This window comes from Gracilinanus agilis, chromosome 1 (genome assembly GCF_016433145.1).
Source record: "Gracilinanus agilis isolate LMUSP501 chromosome 1, AgileGrace, whole genome shotgun sequence".
Classification (NCBI taxonomy): Eukaryota; Metazoa; Chordata; class Mammalia; order Didelphimorphia; family Didelphidae; genus Gracilinanus; species Gracilinanus agilis.
This window is the reverse complement of record NC_058130.1, coordinates 87,781,177-87,805,008: the sequence shown is the minus strand read 5'-3', so window position 1 is coordinate 87,805,008 and position 23,832 is coordinate 87,781,177. Positions and strand designations below refer to the sequence as shown.

The window sequence follows — 23,832 nt, the reverse complement described above, 5'->3', positions numbered from 1 at the left end:
AGGCGTGGGCATATATATTTTACCAACATGGCCATGGCAATTAAAATATTAATTTCTCTTATAATATCAGTCTTTATCACTTTTAATCGTAACACCTGGAGTTGACAAACAATTTCACTGAGTTATACATATATTAACACTCATCCTATTTCCTTATTAATTTTTATAATAGAGTAATCTTTTAAAATCAAAACCTCAAATCACTTACCCATACAAACAAATAATAAATCATGTTTTTCTTCTGTATTTCTACTCCCACAATTCTTTATCTTGATATGGATAGTGTTCTTTCTCAGTCCCTCAGTTATCCTGGATCATTGCATTGCTTTTAGTAGCAAAATCAATTACAATGTTTCAGTTACCATGTACAGTGTACTCCTGGTTCTGCACATTTCACTCCATATCAATTCATGTAGATCTTTCCAGTTCTTATAGAAATCAAGCAGTTCATCATTCCCTATAGTACAATATATTCCATCATCAACATATATCACAATTTGTTTAGCCATCCCCAATTGAGGGACATCCCTCATATTCCAATTTTTTGCCACCACGAAAAGCTCAACTATAAATGTTTTTGTACAAACAGAATCTTCCCCATTTCAAAAAAAATCTGAGATACAAACTCAGTAGTGGTATTGCTAGATCAAAGGACTTGCAGTCTTTTAAAGCCCTTAGGACATAATTCCAAATTGCCTTCCAGAATAGTTTGATTAATTCACAACTCAACCAGCAATTCATCAGTATCCCAATTTGCTCAATAGATTTTAATGTAATTCACACTAGGATACTTAAACAGTTTGAGATCTTTGGATATGACTGATTGTTTTCAGAGGCCAAACTTGAGTAATATTCTGCCACCTTTTGAAGGGCCTTTTTTGGTCCAAGCTCATACTAGAAATACCAACTCAGTGATTCAGAAAATACCATTTTACTATAGTACTTCTCAACCAGATATTGAATAAAATAATACAGTTGTCTTTAGTATCTGAAAATGATACTTTCTATAAGACATGCTTTTTGAACTTATTATTTTTAGAATTGATAGTATTACACTAATTTATTCATATGCTTTTATCCAGTTCTCCTTTGAGGTTAGGCAACTTGAGAGAATATCTTCCCTATAATAATCATGTTGGAAGTCAGTAAAGTGATAATTATTGAATTGAATTAAAAAACATAGAATGGGTTAGACAATTATAATGATAACAAACATAGTGCTTTAAGGTTTGTAAAGTGCTTTACATATTTTATCTCATTTAATCTACACAACCACCCTAAGATAGGTATTCTTACCCATGAAGAAACAAAGGCAGAAAGAGGTTAAGTGACTTCCCCCAGAGCTACAGGGCTAGTAAGTGTTTGAAGCAAAATATCAACTTGAGTCTTCCTTTCTTATCTACTATGACATCTACCTGCCCTCCAAGATAGCTTTGTGGAAAGTGTAGCCTTAAAAGTCCTTAGTCACATTGCTGACCTGATCCTTAGACCTACTCTGTCAAGGAGCTTATATCTTAATGGGGGATACAACAAATATAAAAATACTTATATCATAATAATGTAATCAAACAACAAGGATTTATTAAGCTTTTGCTATGTGCTAGGCTCTTTGTTCAAGGCTGAGAATATAAATAAAAAACAAAAACAGATCCTGCCATCAGGAAGCTTACATTCCAATGGAGGAGATAACATAAATCAAAATACAGTATGCAAGACGAATGGAGAATTGATGAATATTACCCTTAAAATGAATGGTACCAGCAGCATGAGGGGACCAGGAAAGGTTCTCTAGAGGAAGTGACTTGTAAGCTGAGTAGTAAACAGAGGTAGGGATTGGGACACTATATTAGGGCTATACAAAAGTGAAAGTTGGTGGATGTGTAAGTATAAATCTTTTTAAAAAGTTCAGGGCTGTTTTTAGAAGACAGAAAAAAAATCTGAACTCACATGGCTGCAAGAATTCTTTTGTTTCCAAAGCCTAAATTATATTTTCATATATATATATATATATTCATTTTTAGGGTAATATTCATCAATTCTCCATTCGTCTTGCATACTGTATATATATATATGTTGTGTAGGTATGTGTGTGTGTGTGTGTGTGTGTGTGTGTGTGTGTGTGTGTACATTTAAAGAAACAACGATTCGACTAACTACATGGTTCATTATATTTCCCTCTTTAGTATGAATGTTTGGTGTTGAGTTTAATAGTTGTCCTGGCAGAAGGCTTATCTCATTTCACTCAGATGGTGAATTCTCTGGTATTGCTTAAACTGCGCATTCACCCATAGAATGCCTTCCTGTGTCTCCCCAGTATAAATACTCTGATACCAAGTAAGCATGCCTTTCTATTAGGAGACCCTTCCACTTTTATTGCATTCATAAAGTTTCTTGAATATGAATTCTGTGATGTCAGGTAAGCTGTGCACATATATGGAAAGGCTTTCCAAATATATACAAAGTTGTTAATTATAAGGTAGTTTGGGAGGGGAGGGTATTAAGGAATTGTGAGGATTGTGCCTTAATGGAAAGGAAGTACACTGTGTAATTTGAATCTGTTACCCTAAAAATTATGATCCCTAGCAAAACTACTATTCCCAGCACCCTACTCACTTCCTGTCGTTATATGCTGATGTAGACAGGATTTAAATTGGGTGGTGTTTCATATCTAGCCCTCTTTTCTTCCTGTCCATGGCTTTGGTGAAATGGGGATTTTGAGCAGGTAGAAAAACTTAGTCATGTGGTTCTATTTTGTCAGATAATAAACTTTATAAAAAATAATACTTTAAGTATTGGAGATTAATTTTAAATCCTATGAGGTAGAATCAAAAAGAGAGTGCATTCCAAGCAAATATGATGGCAGGAGCAAAAAGCATGGCGATGAGAGATGGAGATATTTGAGGAACAGAGAGAAAGCCAGTTTGGCTAGATCACAGAGTGCAAGACAGGGAGTAATGTTCACTGAGGCTAGAAAGACAGGTTAAGGTCAGGTTATGGAGTGCTTGAAAAGCTAAACAGGAGAGGGCAGCAGTGTGGCTCAGTTGATTGAGAGCCAGACCTAGAGATGGGAGGTCCTAGGTTCAAATCCGGCCTCAGACAACTTCCCAGCTGTGTGACCCTGGGTAAGTTTGCCTAGCCCATACCACTCTTCTGCCTTGGAACCAATACACAGTATTGATTCTAAGATGGAAGGTAAGGGTAAAAAAAAACAAGAATTTTTTATTCCAAATTCAGTAGGAAGGCACTGGAGTTGATGAAGTGATGGAGTCACATGGCCACATCTTAACTTACTTTACATGTGTTTAGTACTTAAACATGTATTTAAGGTAAATTACGTTGGTGCAGGGTTTAAGATGTTGACTTCTAATATTAAATCATAATAAAATAACTTAAAATAATATAAAGTTTTATAATAGTTTACACTTAAGTTAATTTCAACACAATGTTATAACAACTATTAGATCATTCTTTGTCTTAAGACTTTAGATCAGTTAAGTCATTCTCATTCTTTTTTCCTCTTATGATTAACTTTGTCCTTAATACTGAAGAGGGAAATATGATGAACCATGTAGTTAGAAGTTGAACCTGTTCTTAAACACCTAATCCTTGTTTTGTCCTTTTTCATTGTCCACCAATGCTTACCTTTTAAATTTTTCTCTTCATTCATGTATTTGTACTTTAAAGTTTCTCCACAACTCTAGTCATTTTGTCAGGAATGCTTAAAAATCCTTTCATTACAAATCCACCTTTTTCCCTCTAGTATTATTATACTTTTGCTGGGTAAGTTATTTTTGATTGCAAGTCATATCCTTTGCCTTTTGGAATGTCATTCCAAGTTTTCTACTCCTTTATAATAGTGGTGGCTGTGAAATTTTATTTGATATTGACTAGCTCCTTGGCGCGTGAATTTAATTCTTTCTGGATTCTTGCACTATTTTGCTTTGATAGAAATACTGGTGTTTTGTCTTTGATTTTGCTGGGATTTTTCATTAGGGGACTTCTTTAGGGAGTGACTTGTAAATTATTTCTCTGTTGCCTCTGGTTCTAAGAGATCTGCACAGTTTCATTTTATAATTCTTGAAATATAACGTCTCAGTCAGCATTGGCGAACCCTTTAAGGCATGTTCAAACTGCCTGTGAACTCCCTGCATTACCCCGAGAGTGGAGGGAAGAAGTGCTTGTATTGTCTGCTGGGGAGAGGGATGGGGCATACAAAAAATATCCTCAGGTGCAGTAGAGAAGGGGCACTGTGTCATGCCTTTGCCATCATGGGTCTAGGCCAGTGATCATCAAATTACGGCCCAGATGCGGCCCCCTGAAAATGTTCTATCCTGCTGTGCTACATTATTCCTAATCTGACGAATACAGTGAGTAGGATATAATACAATGAAACTTTGAAAGAGTTGCCTTAGAAACAGACTGACAGATGAGCATTTCCTTTCCTTTGGCCCCCTCTTTAAAAAGTTTGCCCATCACTGGTCTAGGCTCTTCATTGTGGTTTTCCAGTGATGCTTACATTTATTTTTTTCCTGGTCTGTTTTGCTATGAAAGATACCTTACATTTTTTTTCTTTTCTTTTCTTTTCTTTTTTTTTTTTTTAAGATTTTTGACTTTTAAAAAATATTTCTTGATGCATTATGGAGCTATTGACCTCTCTTTGGTCCATTTGAATTTTCAAGGAGCATGTTGTTTAGGCAAGGTTTTGTACTTTTACCAAGCTATTAATTTCCTTTCCAGTTGTTTCTTCCAGAATTCTCATTTCTTTTCATTTTTTCCCCCTTGAACTTTATCATTTCATTTGTAAAAACATTGTTTAACTCTTTTTTAAAACTCTTGCTTCATCTCTTCCAGGAATTCTAGTTGAGTTTGTGCCCAAGTTGTTTTTTTTTTTAGCTGTGAGGCAATGCTTGTAGGTGTTTGTGTTGAGTTTTCCTGACACTGTTATATCTTATTATGGTAGGGTTTTGTTTGCTCATTCTCCCAACCTGCTTCTTAACTTTGGACTTGTTGTTAGGGCTGAGTTCTGCAGCATTTCTGATGGGAAGATCTGAGCTGGTCCTGTTGCTGCTTTATAGGGGTATTGAATGTTGTTATTTCAGTATCTAAGGGACAGGCTGGGTTCTTGTGAATTTTTAGTGCTTCTATAGTAGTCTGATCCATTGCTGGTCACTATACAGCTCCACATTCCCTCCCTCCTCCAACCCCCTTTCCTGTACTCTGCAAATTTCTGATTAAAGTTTAGTTCTGAGCAACAATAGACAGCTGCTGGACTTGCCCCATCAGGTAAAACTTGAAACTTCTTTTGGTTCAAAGAAGCAGAATTTCAGACTCATTTGGGCTGGGATTTTGGCCCTGGTCATTTGTCTGCGTACTGGGCTAGACATTGGAAATTAAGCCATACTTTGTACCTAGGGTCTGAGCTACATCTGTTTATTTATATTTGTTATCTTTAAGCTTATTATGTTTCTTTTTTTAAACCCTTACCTTCCTTAGAATCAATGCTGTGTATTGGTTCCAAGGCAGAAGAGTGGTAAGGGTTAGGCAGTGGGGGTTAAACAAATTGCCTCGGGTCACACAGCTAGTGTATTAATTAGAAATCTTGAACCATTGGACTCCATCTTCCAGAATTCCTTTTCATCTCCCTCCATTCCTTTCCCTGGGTCCCCATGTTTTGTGTTTCCATGTGTTGTTTGTAAGTTTGCTGTAAGCCTTGCCCAAATCTTCCTCTCTTTTCCTGCAACTGCGACTTGGTTGGCTGCTTTTTTACTCTAGCTTTTAAATTTTAGTTATTATTAATAAATCTTATTAAATATAATGCTGTCTATCAGCCAAGCCACTTAGCTGACCCGGATCACATTTCTTTTTTATTTCTATGGCTGCTGTGGTCATGGCCTTTATTGGCCAAAGTCCATTGTAAGGAACATGATTGCCTACATCCTATTGTTTGCCTTTTCCCACCACATCCTCTTTTTTTTTTTTCTTCTTCCTATCCTTTAGGATTTTGTAGGGAGAGAAACTGGTGGGGATTTTTGTTTGATTTGATGTTTGTTTGATCATTGTGATTTATTTCCTGCTACTTATTTATATAGATACTAGGGGAAAACTGCAAACTGAATTAATTTTCTTGAATCCTCCCAATCTGTATTAACTTTTTGTTTGGGCAGGGGCATGGGAATAGTAGAAATTGGATAACACATGAAGACTTTCTGGCAACATGAAGTGGAAAACAAAGAAATGCTTAAGTCACTAAGACCTTTAAGAGTTTTCCTTTCCCATTCGCTGTTGAGCTTCTTGCTATTTTTCCTATTACAAAGTATGCCCCCTCCCTCTCCAATTCCTCCTCTTCCTCTGGGAGCAATAATCCAAATAGTACTATCTATCATTGCTTCTGGAAAGAACAGATCATATAACTTCTCAGACCAAAACACCTTTCTCTGGCCACCATTCCTCTTAAGTATCCTTTTCTCAATATAGAATATAAAGCTCTCTGAGGTCTACACTTAATAAATATTTTAATTAATTCATTTATTAAACTAGAATTTCTTGAGGTATATGGCATAAGAAAATCCTTTGACTGGCATTGCATTAAATGAAAGGAAGCATGGCATAGTGCAGAGGCTTTCCCCCCAAAATAATTAATTTTTAGGATATTTTTCCACGGTTACATGATTCCTGTTCTTTCCCTCCCCTCTTCCAAAGCCAAAATCCCCAATCATGTACCTATCAAACCATGTGATCAGTCATGTTTTTTTTCTGCATTTCTACTCCCACAGTTCTTTCTCTGGATGTGAATAGAGTTCTTTCTCCTAGGTCCCTTGGGATTGCCCCCATCATTACATTGATACTAGTAAAGAAGTCCATTACATTTGATTATGCCATAATATTTCACTTTCTGTGTACAATGTTCTCCTGGTTCTAATGCAGAGGTTCTTAACCTTTTCTGTAATCCATTTGTTGATTTAGGGAAATTTATGGATGGCCTCTCACATTAATGGACTTTTAAGAAAACTCATAATTGAAGGAAATGCTAATTTTTAGTTAGCATTTAGTGAAAATAAAGTGTAATTTTTTTCTCATCAGAGTTCACAGAACCCCCTGTAATTTATCCATGGGCCTCTTAGGGGTCAGTGGACTCAACATTAAGAATCACTGGCATAGTAGATAGCCAGACATGAAGCCAGGAAGACTTAAGTTCAAGTCCCACCTCTCACATATATTGACTATCTAAACCCTGAGCAAGTCACTTAATCATATAGTGCTCTAGACAACTCAGTCAACCATCAACAAACATTAAATATCCCCAAAATGTTAGCTGGGTAAATTCCAGAATGATTTGCTGATGCCTGGGCAGAGTTCCAGAACAAGCATTTATTAAACTTTTATGAGTGTTAGGCAATGTACTAAGAGCTAAGGATGGATACAAAGAAAGAAAGACACAGTCCTTGACCTCTGTTTTTGTTGTTCAGTCATTTTCATATGTATCTCTCTTTGTGGCCTCATTTGGTATTTGTTTTTTATTTGAAAATTTTTATTTAATTAATTGATTTGGAATATTTTCCCATGGTTATATGATTCATGTTCTTTCCCTCTCCTCCTCCCAGCCCCCTCCCGTAGCCAGTTGACAGGAACATTGACTAGAAGGTTTTTGCAATAGTCTAGGTGAAGAAGGCTTGACCTACATTTGTGGCTGTGCAGTTGAAGAGAAAGGAACTATATGAGAGAATTCACAAGTTGGTGTTGGACTGGATATGCTTGAGTAAGAGTTGCATAGAGGATGTGAACTGAGTGACTGGGAAGGATAGCAGTGGGAGGGATTGTGGGGAAAGATAAATTTTTTTTTAGGACATGTTAAGTTTTTGAGATGCCCTGTAATAACTATTTGAGAAATCATGAGAATAGAACTAGACTTGGATACTTATTAGATGTGTGACCCTGGGCAAGTCACTTACTATATTTTAGCCTCAATTTCCTCATCTGCAAAACATTAGGATATTAGTGTCTACCTCACAGGGTTGTGAGTAACAAGTGAGGTAACATGTAAAATGCTTTGCAAATCTTTAAGCACTATATTGTGTGTATTCAAAAAAAAATTTATTTCTATTATTCACCAGACTGCCAAAGGAGTCCATGACATAAAAAAAAAAGTTTAGAATCTGGTATAGAGAGAAGAAAAGGCCAGCCTTGGTTCACCCATGATGGTTATGTAATGCTCACAGATGGGCTAAGGGCTAAGTCAATACAGTAAAAATGACTACTTCAAAAATTAAATCATATATGTGTGTGTATGCATATATACATATATGTGCATATAAAATGCAGTTAGGGATAGAGACCAGACCTATGATTTTGGTGGTAACTAGAACTCCTGGGTGAAGAAATTCTTTCCAATGGAGCTTATTATACTAGTTTTGAATGTAACATTTATAAAATGTTTCCATAAAATCTTATGGAAAAGGGGTACTAATATTATGTCATAAAACATGTAGAAGCAATGGAGGTAGAGAAAAAGGTTAAAGAAAGCTTGGCAAGAGACTCAATTAGTCAACCTAAGGGTAATTAAGGATGAAATTGGAAGATCTTATGGTAAAAACTGCATTCCATTCAGAATGTCCATGACTTCCAGCAAAGGTTTTCCCTAATATGCTTGCAAAAATCTGCTTTTATACCTATTACAAAGGGCAGCAAACTAATTAAAAAAAATTTGAAAAGATCCCTAAAGATTTTGATACTCTTCACCACAGACTGTGGAGCAATCACATTTGTATTCTAGTAACACAGTCCTGCTTTTACTGTATGAGAAAGTGGAAATGACACTGAAGAAAACAAGAATAGGAAAAGCAGCTGAACCAGTCCAAGTAGACACACAGAGTAGGTCCATGCTGGAGGTCACATGAGTTGAGTGTTTTGAGGGGTCTCAAAGGCTCAGGGCAATTGAAAGAGAAGATACCAAAGGTATGGGAAAGAAAATCTTGGACTTTGTTATTTAAAGAAGATAATTGAAAGAACATCAGTAACCATTTAATTTAGTTAAATACAGTAATTTATCAAGTGCCTACTATGTTTAAACCTCTTTGGTAGGTGTTAGGGATATAAAGATAAAAATTAAGCAGTGACCTCAAGGACCTTAAATTTAAATTGTGATACATGGGGAAAAACATGTACACAGAAATATACAAATTATATTTAATAGTAATTTTCAGAGGGTAAATTACTAATAATTGGGAGGTTAGGAAAGACTTTGTGTAAGAGGGGGCACTTGAGGTGTGCTTTGAATAACACTGGAGACTCTAGGCAGCAGAGGTGAGGAGGGAGCACATTCTAGACAAGGAGACCATTTGTGCAGTGCCACAGAGGGCAGGAGATAAAATGTTGTGTTGGGAACAGCTGGCCAGCCAGATTGACTGAAATGGAAAATTGTGAAGGGGAGCAATTTGAAATTGATCTGAAAAGGTAGGTGGAAGCTAGATTGAGGAGGGCTTTAAATGCCGTGGTGAAGATTTTGTATTTTAGTCTAGAGATGGCAGAGAAACAGAAGATTTTAGACATGAAAAGGTCTCAACTGTGTTTTAGGATGTCACTGGAGGCAGGGAGACCACTTGCTACTTATTTCAGTAATTCAGAGATACAAAATCGGGAAGACCTTGATTAATGTACTACTGGGAGGAATAGAAGAGAAGGAATGTGTGAGATACATTTTGAAGGAAGCCCTGACAGGGCTCGCTGACTGATCTTGTAAAAGGAAAAGTGAAAACTAGGAATGACTACAAGGTTTAAAGCTTGACAGCTAGGAGAATAAAGGGATTACTGCCAGAGACATAGAATGTTAAAGGAAAATCTTTTTTCAGTGTTGGCCTGTATGAAGGGGGTGAACCTTATATATGATGGAGAAGTAAGTGTAGGAAAAGAACAATGAGAAGAATTTGTGTATTAAAGAGAGATATAAAGCAAGAGACTTTAAAGTATTCACATAAGGAGAAAGTTGCTAAGTTTGCCTTGAGGAAGCTAAAACTTGATACCCTAAAACAGAACCTGAACAACTTCCTAATTTTGTGGACATAGAAGATTTCTTAAAATTGGTGAAGTTTTTGAACCACGATAGCATCATCTCCATAAAACAAGACCTTTCTTTTTATCTGCCAACATAATCAATTTTTTAGTACAACCTAGGTTTTTGAAAAAAATCCCTAAACTACACACATGATATTGTACAAGATAAAAACTGTATATAATAAATGGTCCTTGCTTTAGGAAGAAATAAGAGATGATCAGAAATATATACTGTTAAAGAACATGGGTAATTAGTGCTATGAATACTTTAAACTAGAGTTCTATATATCCAAAGGGCTTTAAAAGACTGCCTGCCCTTTGATCCTGCCATACCACTACTGGGTTTATGCCCCAAAGAGATAATAAAGAAAAAGACTTATGCAAAAATATTTATAGCTGCACTCTTTGTGGTGGCAAAAAGTTGGAAAATGAGGTAATGTCCTTCAATTGGGGAATGGCTGAACAAATTGTGGTATCTGTTCTGTTGGTGATGGAATACTATTGTGCTAAAAGGAATAAAAATGGACTGGAGGAATTCCACGTGACCTGGAATGACCTCCAGGAATTGATGCAGAGCGAAAGGAGCAGAGCCAGAAGAACATTATACACAGAGACAGGATACACTGTGGCACAATCAAATGTAATGGGCTTCTGTACTAGCAACAGTGCAGTGATCCAGGACAATTCTGAGGGATTCTTTCAATCCTCATATCCAAAGAGTTTGTCAAGTCTTGTCTGGCCTACACAGAGCATCTCTTTAATCCATCCCCGTCTCTCTACTCACACAGCCTCTAACTCAGATTTAGCCTTTCTTGCCTCTCACTTGGACTCCTTTTAATTCGCCTTCCTCCTTCTAGTTTCATCCCTTTCTGTTCCCTATTTATGACCACCCCGGCTTAAAAATTTTCAGTGGCCCTCTACTGAATATAGTATAAAATTTCACTTGGCCTGGCGTTCAGATTCTTCTTGGCTCTTTGTAACCTTTCATTCCTACACGCATACTCTCTTTTAGCCAAACTAGTCTGTTGTTCTGTCCAGGCCGTATATAACCCTACCTCTTCTAGTTTGCTCGAGTCCAAGGTGTTCTTGTCTGGAATGTACATTGTATTCTTTGCTTGTCTAAGCCCTTCTCTTCCTTCAAGACTTAGGCTAAAGTCCCACTTCCTTCATGAAGCCTTCTTTGCCCCAACCAAGCTCTGACCCTCATCTGTTGCTGCTTCCTCTGAACTCCAGGACTTAGTCTTTGTACAACTGCAGCCTGTAAAGTGCTGTTCCAACCAGTATTTGAGATCGCATAACCAAACTCATCATAAGAACGTCTGTGTCCTGATCTTTGCTTTGACAAATTTAGTTAATCATCTGACAACTGTCAGGTTCTACTTCAATTTCCCTTCCTTCAGACTCCTCCATTTCCCACTTATGGCTTTTACTTGCTCTATCCCAAATTGGAAACTTATCTTTGCTACAATCCCATGGAACCATTTCTACTCCCTTCCGTGTGCAAACTGTGTTGTTTCATCTGAGGCAGCTGGTGGCCTAGTAGAATGCTGGGTCTAGAATCAGTAAGACAAGTTCAATCTTGCTCCCATGGTGTGACCCTGGGCAAGTTGCTTAACTAACTTTTGTTTGTCCTGATTTCCTTAATTGTAAAATGGGATAATAACAACACCTACCTCCCAAGTTTGTTTTGAGGCTCACATGAGATATTTGTAAAAGTGCTTAAAATGCTTATTCCCTTCCTCTTGTTCTCTGACAGTCAGGCAAGCTATGCCTTTATTATTCTTCATTGGGAATCAGGAGACTAGAATTTGAGTCCTGATTCCCCCTGACAGATTATGTGACTAATTTCTTTGAAGTCATCCATAAATTAGGGCTGCAAATATTATATATTCCACAGGGTTGTTGTGAGTATCAAATAAGGAAGTATATGGAAAAGATTGTGTTAAACACTATAATAAAGTTCAGATGTTATTTAATATTGATAGTAATAGTGTTGCAACCACGCTGGTGCAGTTGTTTATCATTTTTATATGTAACTTAAAATGCTCAGTCCACTCAGATTGTCTGAGTCCCTTTGGGGCATGAACTCACTTACATTTCTTTGATTGTCTTATCATTTGTGTTCTCAGAGTCTGGAAGAGTGCCCTACCTGTAGTCAGTATTCAGAAAATATTTATTGACAATGACCCTCCTCTTGAATGAGATTGGAAGGAAAGCTGCTGAATAGTTTGCCCTTGAACCTGTTCACTATGCTGTCTATCCTTTGGATAGCACCGTGTCCCTGTCCCATTTTCTTAACTTTGGACTCTACCCTTGGAACAATTGCTTTTGATATGTGGATTTTCACCTTATGTTGCCAGGACCCCAGCTTTATGTGTCCCACTTCCTGGCCATCTATCTCCACATCACGCATCCTGGGATACAATTTCCCTTTCCCACTTTCCAGCTTCCTTTTATGTGTTTTCATTTATTGCAATGTAAGCTACTTTTAACAACCTGTTTCAAAGTTTTTGTTCCAGTAGTTAGGTTAGCTTAATTATTTATAATGTATTTATTATAATATTATATTATAATATTATGTATTTGTTGTATACTGTACTGTGTTCTCTCCTCTCTCTCTTCTCTCTCTCTCTCTCTCTCTCTCTCACACACACACACACACACACACACACACACACACACACACACACACATACACTGTTTTACTTGGATTAGATATCTAGATTTTAGTGCAAGTAGGAGCAATCACTCTTTGAAAAATGTAATTTGAAAGGAAAGGTTTGAGTCTGGATAGATGGTCATGCTTTATCGATGGCTTGACGTTTTAGCTGTCTTTTTAATGAACAACTTGAATAGTAGAAAATTGTCTTTAAAAATCCCAGTGTTTCTGACAGTATCTATCTCATGCTGTCAGCAATGCTACTTTTCTAAAAGGACAAAGGATTCTTTGGAGATGTTTGAAATACTGGTAGATTTTGCTAGAAGCACCATAGATCAGGCTAGCAATGGCTGGTTTGGGTAAGGCAGAGTTCACAGACAAATTCAGTAACACTGTTAGCATCAATTAATCCTCAAGAAACATTGGGACTTGATGACATCTATCAGAAGACAGAAGACAATTGATTGTTTCAGATTTCTCTGTTAGATGAAATAGTTGTTTAATTTGGATGTTTGCAAGGAATTTTGATTGTTTTTCTATGATAACCATGTGCTTTTGGCAGCATCTTAAAGAGCAACCAGTCATGCTTTAAGGGCATTTTGGCAGCCTTTCCTGTCCAGGAGTATTGTCTCATTTTACTATGGTTATAATCAGAGGTTATAAAAAAGTGTCAAGTACATTCTTTATAAATAATGAAGCTAACCTAACTACTGGAACAAAAATTTTGAAACAGGTTGTTGAAAGTAGTAAGGATGAGGCACTGTGTTTCAAGGGGTTACAAAGATTTCTTTATTTTTCCAAATATAATTCCTAGGACCCTGACTTCTCATTTGAGAACGTTTTAGAACTCATTGCTATTGTTTCTTAGAGAAGCACTAGAAAAATACTGGTAAGGGGGCAGCTCGGTAGCTCAGTGGATTGAGAGCCAGGCCTAGAGACAGGAGGTCCTAGGTTCAAATCCGGCCTCAGACACTTCCCAGCTGTGTGACCCTGGGCAAGTCACTTGACCCCCATTGCCTACCCTTACCAATCCTCCACCTATAAGTCAATACACAGAAGTTAAGGGTTTAAAATAAAAAAAAAAAAAAAAAGAAAAGAAAAATACTGGTAATATGGTCTCAATATGAGACAAGATAGAGCATGTTTTTTAAAACCTTAGAATTAACCTGTCATCTTAGAATCAGTACTATGGATTGCTTCCAAAGCAGATCAGTAAGGAGTATTCAGTCAAGATTAAATGACTTACCCAGGGTCACACAGGTAGGGAATGTCAGAAGGCTGGACTTGCACCCAGGATCTCCCATCTCTAGGTCTAGTTCTCAATCCACTGAGCCTTCTAGCTGCCCCCCCCAATAGAGCATTTTTAAGCCCCTATTATGTGTCGAGTACCATGCTAAGACCTGGGAATACTAGTACAAGCAAAAAGATAGTTATGTTTAGTGTGGAGATGACCAGGAAGTAGACCGGACTTATGGTACCTGGGTCCTAGAAGCATTGTCTATCAGAGGCAGGTGTTCTGGAGTAGAATTCAAGGTTGATTTCTATTCTCAGACAAATTTGTAGCAGATATAATTCCTGAGCTCAAACTACAGTTCCAGTAGCCTGCAAGATGTTACCGCAAATAATTTCACTCTTCTTATTAATAAACCTGTATTATAAAGAATTATGCTGAATTATTACATTTTAAATTTCTTGAATAAAAACTTTGTGGAAATTTTATTTTTCTCTTGTTATATGTTATATGTTTCTGCATACTCTTGATTTTGCCTCTGGACCTATAAGACCTAAAATATTTACTATCTAGCCCTTTGCAGAAAAAGTTTTTCAATACTTGAATTAGAGAATGTTGTGTTCAATTTTTTTAGTCGTGTCTGATTTTTTATGACCCCATTTGGAGGGTTTTGACTTTTTTTGGCAAGGATACTGGAATACTTTGTCATTTCCTTCACCAACTTATTTAACAGATGAGGAACTGAGGCAAACAGAGTTAAGTGATTTGTGCTATACTTATATCCTGGAAGCCCTTTGGGGTTAGCTGTTTGAATTTTATTGGAGTACTGGCTTCTGCCTTATCCTCACAGGCTCTCGCTCCCTTTGCCCTTCCCTCATATCCAGTACTGCACTAAACTTTAACTACTCTGCTTGGGAAGAATACTTATTATCTGGTTTTGGGGCTTAAATTTTGGGTCAGGTGTGTTTTTTTTTTAAATTTAAAATTTTTTATTTAATTAATTTAGAACATTTTCCTGTGGTTAATAGGATTCATGTTCTATCCCTTCCCTCCTCCCACCCCCTGCCATAGCTGATGAACAATTCCATTGGGTTTTACATGTGTCATTGATTAAGACCTATTTCCATATTATTGATATTTGTGCTAGAGTGCTCATTTTGAGTCAATATCTCTAATTATATCCCCATCTTCCCATGTGATCAGGCAGTTGTTTTTCTTTTGTGTTTTTACTCCCACAGTTCTTCCTTTGAATGTGGATAGCATTCTTTCTCATAGGTCAGTGATGGGCAACCTTTTGAGCTTGGTGTGTCAAAATTCACCAAAAAAAAAAAAAAACAAAACAAGCATAACTCGGGTGGTGTGTCACTTCAAGAAAAAAACCATAATTTCATGATATTTATAGTTTAAATAACAAAAATGTATAATTGTAATATATCTGTATTTAATAAACCAAAATAGGTAAATTAATATAGGTAGAATTTTCATCTATAGTGCACAGAGTGTCTACACTACACTACAGCAAATATTTCATCCTCAGCATGCAGTCCCATACTTCTCTGTATGCAGCTGCATGAGGCTACATGTCATCAAAAATGGCTACGCATGTCAATGCTGACGCACGTGTCATAGGTTTGCCATCATCCCTCAGAATTGTCCTGGATCTTTGCGTTGCTGCTAATACAGAAGTCCATTACATTCGATTGTGCCACAGTGTATCTGCTCTGTGTATAAGGTTCTCCTGGTTCTGCCCTTTTTACTCTGCATTAATTCCTGGAGATCTTTCCAGTTCACATGGAACTCCTCCAGTTAATTATTCCTTTGAGCACAATAGTATTCCATCACCAGCATATACCACAATTTGTTCAGTCATTCCCCAATTGAAGAGCATACCATCGTTTTCCAGTTTTTTGCTACCACAGAGAGTGCAGCTATCAATATTTTTGTACAAGTCTTTTCCCTTATCTCTTTGGGGTACAAACACAGCAGTGGTATGGCTGGATCAAAGAGCAGGCAGTCTTTTAGCACTCTTTGGACATAGTTTGGATCAGGTTTAATAGAGTTCCAATGATACCTCCAAAAATGAGGTCTCTTAACCAATATAGAAGTTATTTAAGTTTTTTTAAAAGGACTAATTTATATTCTATTTCTTACATGAAACCTTTCCTCTTTCCCATCCCTTATTTCTACTTCCAGTTGAAAATGATCTCTTCTTTTTCCCATTTTCCTAAAACACTTTCAATCTTTCCTTTGGCTTTATCCTATTCAACCAAATATTTGTCAGTTCCTTCTTTTTAGATAGTAAGCTTCTTGAGGCCAGGATTATTTTATCAGAAATCTTAATGTAGACCTAGAAGGAACCTGAAAGGTCTTCTAGTCTAATTGCCTTTGTTTACAGATAAGGAAACTGAATTCTGGGAATGTTAAAGGGCCTGCCTACTTAAGGTCAAGAGGTAAAAAAAAAGTTAAAAGGTAGGATTTTAAACCCAGGGCTTCTCACTTCAGAACCAATGTTTCTTTCATTATACTTTGAATCCCCAGTTCCTTAGTTGAATGCAATTCATGTAGTGGAATTAAATATTAATATGTATTACCTGATTTCTAGCACCATAGCTCTTTTGTAGGAAGGAAAGAAATGGGTTACATGCCTCCAAATCAGGGGTAACACTTTAATAATAATGATAGTAATAATATTAATTATCTTCTTTGTAAAACTGGAAAGCAGGCTAAGTAAGTTCTCTAATTTCTGACTCAAAACACGTCACTGTAGTTTATAAATTGCAAAAAGATCATACTCAGGATGAGGATACCAGTGACTCTCTGAACATAGTCCAATTTGTATTACTAAAAGTCTGTAAACACATAAAAAGTTATGCATTGCCTGAGGAGCTAAAGGGATGTGCCAGAAAGTTCTAGGAGGTATAAAAGGTCTAATTATTATCCATTTGATAATTATTGAAAAGCCCCATTATATTTATACTGCCTTTGTTGATCAGCACGAAGTCCTTGATTCAGTTCAGCACTTAATGAGTTATTCACATATTTTATATATCTATCTATGATATCTATCTATCTATCTATCTGTCTATCTATCTATCTATCTATCTATCATCTATCTATCCATCCCCAAAGTATAGTGAGAACATTAGGGTATTTAATGTTTACATTGTTGAAAAAAATTGATATACTGTACATTTTAATCTTCAAGAAACAATTTTATTTAATTCATCACAAATTGAGTATCAAGGCATTTCTAGTGGGGAGAGAGATACAAATTGACATCATTCTCTCATTTTCTCTGACATATCTCTAACCTATGAATTGAGGTAACATTTATAGAAAATTTGAATAGGGAAAAGATCACAATATATTAAAATAAAGTTAAATTTCTTTTAAAAATTTTAAAATATTTTTTCCAATTATATACAATTTTAAAATATTTAAAAAATATTTTTTTAAAATTTGAGTTCTAAATTTTCTCCCTCCTCTCCTTGGGGATGCAAGCACTTTGATGTAGATTATACATGTGCAGTCATACAAAACATATTTCCATATTAGCTGTGCAGTGAAAGAAAACACCCTCTCCCCAAAAAAACCCTCAAGAAAAATAAAGTAAAAAATAATATGCTTCAATACACATTCAGCCTCCATTAATTCTTTCACTGGAGGTGAATAGCATTTTTTTTTTTCCATAAGTCCCTCAGAGTTGTCATGGATCATTGTATTGCTGAGAATAGTTCACAGTTGATCATCATGCAGTTCATGTAGGTCTTTTCAGGTCTTTCTGAAACCATCCTGTTCATCATTTCATATAGCACAATAGTATTCCATCACAATCATATACCACAATTTGTCCCTAATTGATGGACATCCCTTCAATTTTCAGTTCTTTCACACCACAAAAAGAAATGCTATAAATATTTTTATACATAGGTCTTTTTCTTTTTTTCTTTGAAGGATATAGATCTAGTAGTGGTATAATTGTTGGTTTAAAGAGTGGGCATAGTTTTACAAAGCCTTTTGGGTTCTTTACATTGCTCTTCAGAATGTTTGGATCAGTTCATAACTCCACCAACAGTGTGTTAGTGTTGCAGTTTTTCTATATTCCCTCCAATATTGTTATTTTTGGTTTTGGTCATTTTAACCAATATGATAGGTGTGAGGTGGTACATCAGAGTTGTCTTAATTTAGTGATTTAGAACTTTTTTTCCTTATGAATCTAAATAGCTTTTGATTTCTTCTGAAAACTGACTGTTTATATCCTTTGACCATTTATGAGTCAGGGCATAACTGGTATTCTTATAAACTTGACTTGCTTCTCTATATATTTGAAAAATGAGGCCTTTATCAGAGAAATTTGCTGTAAACATTTCACCCTAGTTTTCTAGGAGGATTTCCTTCTTGTATAAGTTTTGTTTTTACAATAAATTGTAATTTAGTGTAATCAAAATTATCCATTTCATATCCCACAATGCTCTTTCTTGTTTGGTCATAAATTCTTCCCCCATCCATAGATCAAAATCAGGTAAACTATCCCATGGTTCCCTAATTTGGTTATGATATCATCCTTTCTGTCTAAATATGTTCCCATTTTTATTGTGATATATAGTGAGATGTTGATTTGAACCTAATTTCTGCCGAATTGCTTTCCAGGTTTCCCCAGCTATTTTTGTCATATGCTAAATTCTCTCAAAACTTTGTGTTTATCAAACAATAGATTACTATTGTTATTTACTATTGGGTATTATGTGCTTAATCTATTCCACTGACCGACCACTCCATTTCTTTGCAATACCAGGTTGTTCTGATGATTATTGCTTTGCAGCACAATTTGAGATCTAGTACTGCTATACCATCTTTCTTCAATTTTTTTTATTGATTCCTTGATATTCTTTTCCTTTTGTTCTTCCAGATGAGTTTTGTTAGGTTTTTTCTAGCCCTATAAAACAATTTTTTGAATGAGTAAATTAGTTTAGATAGAATGTCATTTTTATTATATTCATTTGGCATACCCATAAGCAATTAATATTATTCCATTTGTATGACCTGACTTTGTGTGTCAGGTCAGACTCCAAAATATTTCATTCTTTCTATAGTTATTTGAAATACAATTTCTCTTTCTCTTCTTGCTGGACTTTGTTAGTAGTATATAGAAATCCTGATTGTTTTTATTTTTTGTTTTTTTATGTCTTTCAACTTTGCTGAAATTATTTAATTCAACTAATTTTTTAGCTGGTTCTCTAGGAGTCTAAGTATTGTTTTCAAGAGTGATAATTTTATTTCTTTGCCTATTCTTTCAATTTCCTTTTCTTATTACTATAGCTAACTTTTTAGTACAATATTGAGTAATTGTGATAATGGGCCTTCTTGCTTCACCCTTGATTTTATTAGGAAGGTTTCTAGCTTATCCCCCATTACAGATAATGATTGCTGATGGTCTATTTAGATATTACATCATTTTAAGCTTTCTAATTGTTTTAACATGAGTGTTGCAATTTGTCAAAAGCTTTTTCCTACACCTATTGAGATAATCACGTGATTTTTTTTTTTTTTTTTGGTTATTAAGATGGCCATTTATGCTGATTTCCTCATATTAGACCTTTCTTCCATTCCTGGTATAAATCCCACCTGGTCATAGTGTATGATCCTTGTGATATATTGCTGTTATCTCTTTACTGGTATTTTATTTAAAATTTTTGCATCAATACTCATTAGGGAAATTGGTTTATAGTTTCCTTTCTCTGTTTTTGCCCTTCTTGGATTAGGTTTCATTGTGTTGTAAAAGGAATTTGATAAGATTCTTTCTTTGCCCATTTTTCCAAATAGTTTATATAGTATTGGAATAAATTGTTCCATAAGTGTTTGATAGAGGTAGCTGGGTTGCTCAGTGGATTGAGAGCCAGGCCTAGAGACAGGAGGTCCTAGGTCCATGATGGCGGATCAATGGCACGGGTGCCAGGGAAGGCACACAGAGTGCTCTCTGTGGGCACACCCCACCTTCAGTCTCAAGAGTTCATTACTAGAAAGGCAGGGGGATTTGGGGGTAGTTGTTCCCTTGCCCCTCTCCACAGTGCTTTTTTCATATCATCTGCCCCTCTGCCCAGCAGCCCAGTGGGAGGGCACAGCGGATATAGTGGAGCTTGAGGGGAGTGGAGCACTTGGGCCATTCCCCTTCCCCTCTCTACACATGCTGAGGATATTCCTCACTTCACCTACCACTGTGCCCAGCAGCATAGTGGGAGTCCTTTCTCCCAACCCAGTGTGGGGCAAGGGAGTGGGGTGGGGTGCATGCCACTAGGTCTGGAGGCCTGGGGGTGTGCCACATAGCACTTTGTTTCTGGGGGGGACAGGGTATAAAGGCACAGGACACCGTCTCTAAAAGTATCATCATCACTGCTAGGTTCAAATTTGACCCTAGATACTTCCTTGCTGTGTGATCCTGGGGAAGTCACTCAATCCCTATTGCCTAACCCTTACCACTCTTCTGCCTTGGAACCGATACACAGTATTGATTCTAAGATGGAAGGTAAGAGTTTAAAAAAATTTATTAAACTGTATTGTCCTGGTGACTTTTTCTTAGGGAATTCATTGATGGCTTGCTCAGTTTAATTTTCAGATATAATTATTCAAATATTCTATTTCATCTTCTGTTAATCTGGAAAATTTATATTTTTGTATATATTCATGCTAGCAGATAATTGTGTAAAAGAGCTCATAATGGTTTTTAAATTTTCTTTTCATTGGTGGTAAATTCATCCTATTCATTTAAAAAAGATTTTTTTTAAACCCTTACCTTCTATCTTGGAGTCAATACATAGTATTGACTCTAAGGCAGAAGAGTGGTAAGGGTAGGCAATGGGGGTCAAGTGACTTGCTCAGCATCACACAGCTGGGAAGTGTCTGAGGCCAGATTTGAACCTAGGACCTCCCGTCTCTAGGCCTGACTCTCAGTCCACTGAGCTACCCAGCTGCCCCCATCCAATTCATTTGTTACATTGGCAATTTGATTTTCTTTCTTTTTCATTTTTTAAACCCTTACCTTCTGTCTGATAGAAGTATCACTTCTAAGGTAAAAGGGCAGTAAGGGCTAGATATTGGGGTTAAGTGACTTCCCCAGTGTCACAGAGCTAGGATGTGTTTGAGGCCTGATTTGAACCAGGTCTCTTCTCCAGGCCTGGCTCTCTATCCACTGTCACCTAGGTGTCTAAAAGGGACTTTTTTTTGTTCATGATCCTGTCCTTGAGATTTTCTTGGCAAAGATAATGAAGTGGTTTGCCATTTTCTTTTCCAATGGCAAATGGGTTAAGTAACTTACCCACAAACTGGATTTGAATTCAGGTCTTCCTAAATCTATAGGCCTAGCATATTCTATCCATTGTGGTAACTTAGCTGCCCTGGAAGGAACTTTACTTGACTGTTATCTAGACCAGTGGTGTCAAACTCACAGCTCAAGGCAGAACAATTACATATTAAAATATAATTGGAAAATGTTTTTAAAAATACAAATACAACATAAAAATATAAATTTGTGGTTTTTTGAGACAATATATGGACTTCAGGGATCCATTTCTATTTGAGTTGGACACCACTGATCAAGACCAGCCCTGTTATTTTAAAGTGACTTGCCTATAGTATATACAGAGCTGGCACTAGAACCCAGTTTCTTGCCTCCTGGTCCAGTGTTCTTTACTATCCATAGATAAATATCTAGAATAGCAAGGAATGCCCAGAGTTGCTGTCCTGGTCTATTTTATTGAGCTAGTTTGGTGTTGGAGAAATTTCTTTTGTCCATTACAAATTAGGGATAGAATATTATTCATTGAGCCTCAGTGAGTATTGAAAAGATTAGTGGACCAGGAGAATGTGATGGAGACTTAAGCCCTCTTAGATAAAGAACTCAAATTCAAGGGTAAAGTAGGGATGTAGCCATATTAGTAGAAATCAGCTGTGCCACAGAAAATTTATGTTAAATAGATTGATATTGTGTGCATCAGACTGGAGAAAAAGTCTAGTACTTTGCTTTTTCTGCTCTATACAGGGTATTGACAAGTTAATTCTTCTTATTCTTAGTTTGAGGAAAAGGCCTAATGTGAATATATAGAGTCTTTGCTAACTAGTCTGAAACCAATCATGATTCCTTTCTAGTCACTAATGACTTAGTATGAGATGCTCTCAGATGATTCCTGAAACTCAGTATTATTTCCAGATTATTGTAAAGGCATCTATTTCTTGTCATGCATAGATAGTCCTGAGTGGTTTGACTTTTGGAAAATGAAATAATTGAATCAAGAACTAGTTTTATGGTGCCATTTGTAAGTCTTGATTTCTCCAGCTGTCATACTCCTTATGTTCCTATCACAGATTTCTCCAGGTATAAATTATGAAGATAAATTCATGTGAGGTTTTTGAGGTTGCTGAGAAGTGCCAGGGTAGTAAGTAACGTCTGGTTTTAGAAGTCCTACAAGTCTGTGGACAAGAATAGCTTCAAAAGTATTGAAACCATTTGTTTCAGCATTACATAAGGAAATAGTTAACACAGCACTTTGTTTTCGTGTAGACAGAGCTCATTAGCATTAAATTTTTTGGTTAGATGTAACTAAAAATTTAAAATTTGTTACCCCCTAATTTTTTAATCCCAAAATAAATACCTTTCTAGAGGATTAAACAGCAGGGCCCCAAGTTAAGAGCCAAGCATAGAGGGAATGTGTAAGAACTAATGTCATATGTGAAACTTTTCTGATGTGACTCAGCTTTTCTCTCTTTTTTTCTGGGTCTATGAGGAAAAGGCAGTTTGATCACCACAGCATTATGGAGGCACCCTGAAACACTTAATTTATTGAGTAAAACAGAATGTAATGAGCTAAAAATAATGGCTAGATTTTATCTTAATAGAAAAGAAGATAAATGAGGCAATTATTAGCATTCTAGGACTTTACTGTGGGCATTACTTTGAATTTATATGTTGTGATATTGATTTACATTTACTTTTTACATCAAGCTAGGCAGCTAAGGTAGCAGAGTTGATGGGGTGCTGGAACCGAAGCCAGGAAGACATGAGTTTAAGTTCAGCTTTAGATACTTACATGATCTTGGGTAAGACACAACTTCTGACTCAATACCAATCTCCCTGGTTTATTAATGAGTATAAATTGGGATAATATTTGTAAAGTGCCTGGCAGTCCTTAAAATTATATGATTTCTTCGGGAAAATATAAATGATTTCTTTGGGAAAGGTATCCTTCCTGTAGCCACATGGAAAAGGCAGTCCTGCCTTTCCTCCTCACTCTACTCCTCTCCACACCCTCCCCCCCCCCTCCTCCCCCTTTACTCTTGCCAAGGCATTCAAAGACACTGGCAAGGGACCTCTGAAGTCTGAAGTGGACATTCACCAGATTTGAATTACCCTCTGGCCAGAACATTAAATCTCTCAAGAAGATGTGCACTGACCCAATTAGAGGAACCAAAGAAAAAGAATTTAAAAGTGTAAGGACCTGTTCTAATGACCTCTAAGACACTTCAGATCACAACTAAGAAACTTCTTGCAATGAAGGTTCAAAGACTTAGGAATAGTTTTAAATGAGAATCCACAAATGCCTCATTGATTTTGCATAGTCCTTTTGAAATTGTTAAGCAGATTACTTTTATCAGCATTGAACCAGGTGTAGAAGTTGAAGTCAACATTGGAAATGCCTAATTAGTCATCTCCCAGTCTCTGAAATAGGTTTAAATAAGTTCTAGTCATGTGAATAAGTAGAAATAGATCAAGGATCAAGCTAAGAATACAGAACCAAAGTAACCTTTGTATTTTCATACTCCTATCTTCATCTTGTTACCAAGCCTGCAGGTGCTTTGCAGAACATAGTATGAGTCATCAGGATTTCTAGCTTGATGAAGATGT

At 36.4% G+C, this 23,832-nt stretch overlaps 1 pseudogene; it reads left to right on the top strand.

The window, feature by feature from the left end:
• LOC123247696 overlaps positions 1-23,628 on the top strand; it is a 33,043-nt pseudogene extending 9,415 nt beyond the window's left edge.
• The last annotated feature ends 204 nt before the right edge of the window (positions 23,629-23,832 follow it).